A 2,749-nucleotide genomic window follows, 5' to 3' on the forward strand; every position below is an offset into this window, starting at 1 on the left:
TCCCTTTGGTGATTAGCCAAGTACCTTATCTCTCCATCAAGGGCCTTTGATTTATCTTCATTATACCCTTTAAAAACCACTACATTGACCACTTTTGTGAACTCATTAGATACATTATAAGAATGTCCAATTGTGTCATCATCTTAGCCATATTTTTGTTCTTCTCTTTGTCTTTTTTCTTTGCTCCTTGTTCACAATTAAGGCAGGGGGGACCCATAGCTACTTTGGTGTCCCTTGTATTCCACCCCCTATTTTTCTTTATGATTTGTTCAAGCAAAGTCGAATCCACTCTATATGACAATTTAACAAGAGACCCAACTGATGTAATATCAACCACAGTCTTACTCAATTGGTCTAACTCCCTATAGAATATTTGGAGAAGCATCTTCTCTAGCACTTTATGCTTAGGGAATTACATGAGCTAGTCATTAAACCTTTCCCATACTTCATACAAAGGCTCTCCAGTGAGTTGATAAATATTTGTGATCTCATTCCATAAATGCAACATCTTTTAAGGAGGGGAATATCGATCCAAGAAGACATCCATAAGCTTGACCTAATATGTGATAGACCCAGCGGGTAGATACCTCAACCTCAATACCAATTTGCCCATTAAAGAGAGCGGGAAAAATCATAATTGAATAGAATCTTGTGTGATATGAGCATTTTCAAATGGGGTACACAACTCAACAAAAATTTTCAAATGTAGCTTTGGATCTTCGTGTGCTTGACCCACGAATAGGCCTTTCATTTATAACATATGGACCATTATGCTCACACATAGAATACTATATTTCGTTTATTTAGTGGAATAAGGATAACATTAGCATGCCACACATTGTGAAGATGTTCCTCATCTTGGAGGTGCCCAGTAAATGAGCCTTCATTGCAACTATTAAGGCTCATGGCCTAATAAAACAAAAAAAACTAATAACATAAGTAAGGACATTGGGTGAACCCAAAGTTACTAACAACACCATGTAAGCAAAAACTAAGTTCCACTCTCCGACAACAACACCATTTTTGATAATGCTCAACTTACACCATCATTTCGATGTAAGGTAGTCGTTGTTAATATAATAACCCAACTTAGTTTGGGGTTGAATCCATGAGGAGTGTAAATTATATTTTGAAACTTATGTGTCTTGAGAGTTGACTTGGAGTTAACCCATAATCTAAACTTAAAACAAGACATGAAATTAAATGAAAGGCTTATGACTTAATGCTTTGTTTGAACAAAATCAACTTATAACACTAAAAAGGAGCAAACAATTGTTAAATAAAACCAAATGAGAGAATTCTTGGCTACATACTATCCTAGGGGTAATTAGTATATTGGTATTTAAGGGTTTGTTCAAATTCTAGTATAGGAGACTTTGGTAGGTTGGGTTTAAGGTCTTAGTGTTAGTCTTTCGACAAAACACTTAATTTCACTCATGTATTCTTTCGATACCTCATAAATATAAAAAATTCATTAACCCAAACCTCAACCTAAAATTCATATTTCTAGGATCCTACATATGAACATAGAAAATCCATATGACATCTTTATTTCTAAGACAATGCTGACGAAGAACCAAAAATCAATTTTTGGTTCACAATTACTCATCACACATATCCCTCTTTCAAGAAAGATGAAGGATACAAAGAAATTGGAGTTTTCACTCACAATTCTCAATTCAAGCATAGAGTAATAGTAAAACCAACATCATTAACTGTTAATTTAAACTACCAATAAACCCCTGTATAAATTAATACCCTATTTAAGCATAACCCTAAGATGGAAATTTAGCTACTCATGATATTGGAGAAAAGAAATATACCCAAGTTAACATTCAATGCTTCCATTTAAAATCAAATCAAGAGTAATCCACACTTTCATCAAAAATTCAACTAGAAATCTCTTGAGAATATACTACACTTGTTCTCTGCCCAATGTGGAATAGTTTTTCTCTCTACAAAATTGAAAATTTATTGAAAGATGCCCTAATTGTGCAAAGGTTTAGCTCTCTGAATTTACCATTGTACCCTTGAGACATTCCTACTCTATAGTAATTGCCTTTGGTTGACTGCATTCACGACTCACGTGATCATGATGATCTCATTACGATTACAGAGAAAGGATTTAGCTTTGGATCGCGATTGTGACCCTTAAGTCATGATCGCGGTACTTGAGGGTTTATCCCTGGTCCTTATTTTTAGCTCATGCTAATATTTTGGTCTTTTGCTTCTCTTTTTATCTTCTCTTCTACATTGTTCCATTCGATTAACTTCAAACATATAGACTATGAGCATTAATGCATTTTATTAATGAAATATATATATATATATATATTTTTACTTATTTCATTACAGTGCGCACAAATTTTGATATAGATGAGTGGTAAATTTGCCACTCATCAAAATAGACCCCAAAGTAAGTGTAGTGGCAATGAGGCTTAGTCACTATATTTCCATATATATCGTACCATTCCCTAAACCTAACATACAAGCTAAATAAAGTCCTATAGTGATCCTAAGTTGACTATCTAAAAACTAAGGTAAAGAAAATAAGGGCAAACTTATGGTATTTGATGCGCATCGGTGAATCTTCTCTTGTGAGTGTGTGTTTCTCTTGACTGTACCTGCATTGACATGCATGATTTTATATAAGTGAGTGGTACTTCTTTTTTTTTAGGGCGCATGGGTTGTATTTCTAGTTGCTTATCTATTTGGGTAGTAAAATTTGTATATATGCACAATTGTCTAT

At 34.0% G+C, this 2,749-nt stretch overlaps 1 non-coding gene across 1 annotated transcript; it reads left to right on the plus strand.

Moving 5' to 3' along the window:
* The first annotated feature begins 395 nt into the window (after positions 1 to 395).
* Positions 396 to 503, plus strand: LOC124889878. The gene has a single exon (XR_007048791.1). It is a non-coding gene; the product is annotated as a small nucleolar RNA R71 (small nucleolar RNA).
* Positions 504 to 2,749: the final 2,246 nt, after the last annotated feature.

The sequence above is a fragment of the Capsicum annuum genome, chromosome 12 (assembly GCF_002878395.1).
Source record: "Capsicum annuum cultivar UCD-10X-F1 chromosome 12, UCD10Xv1.1, whole genome shotgun sequence".
Lineage (NCBI taxonomy): Eukaryota > Viridiplantae > Streptophyta > Magnoliopsida > Solanales > Solanaceae > Capsicum > Capsicum annuum.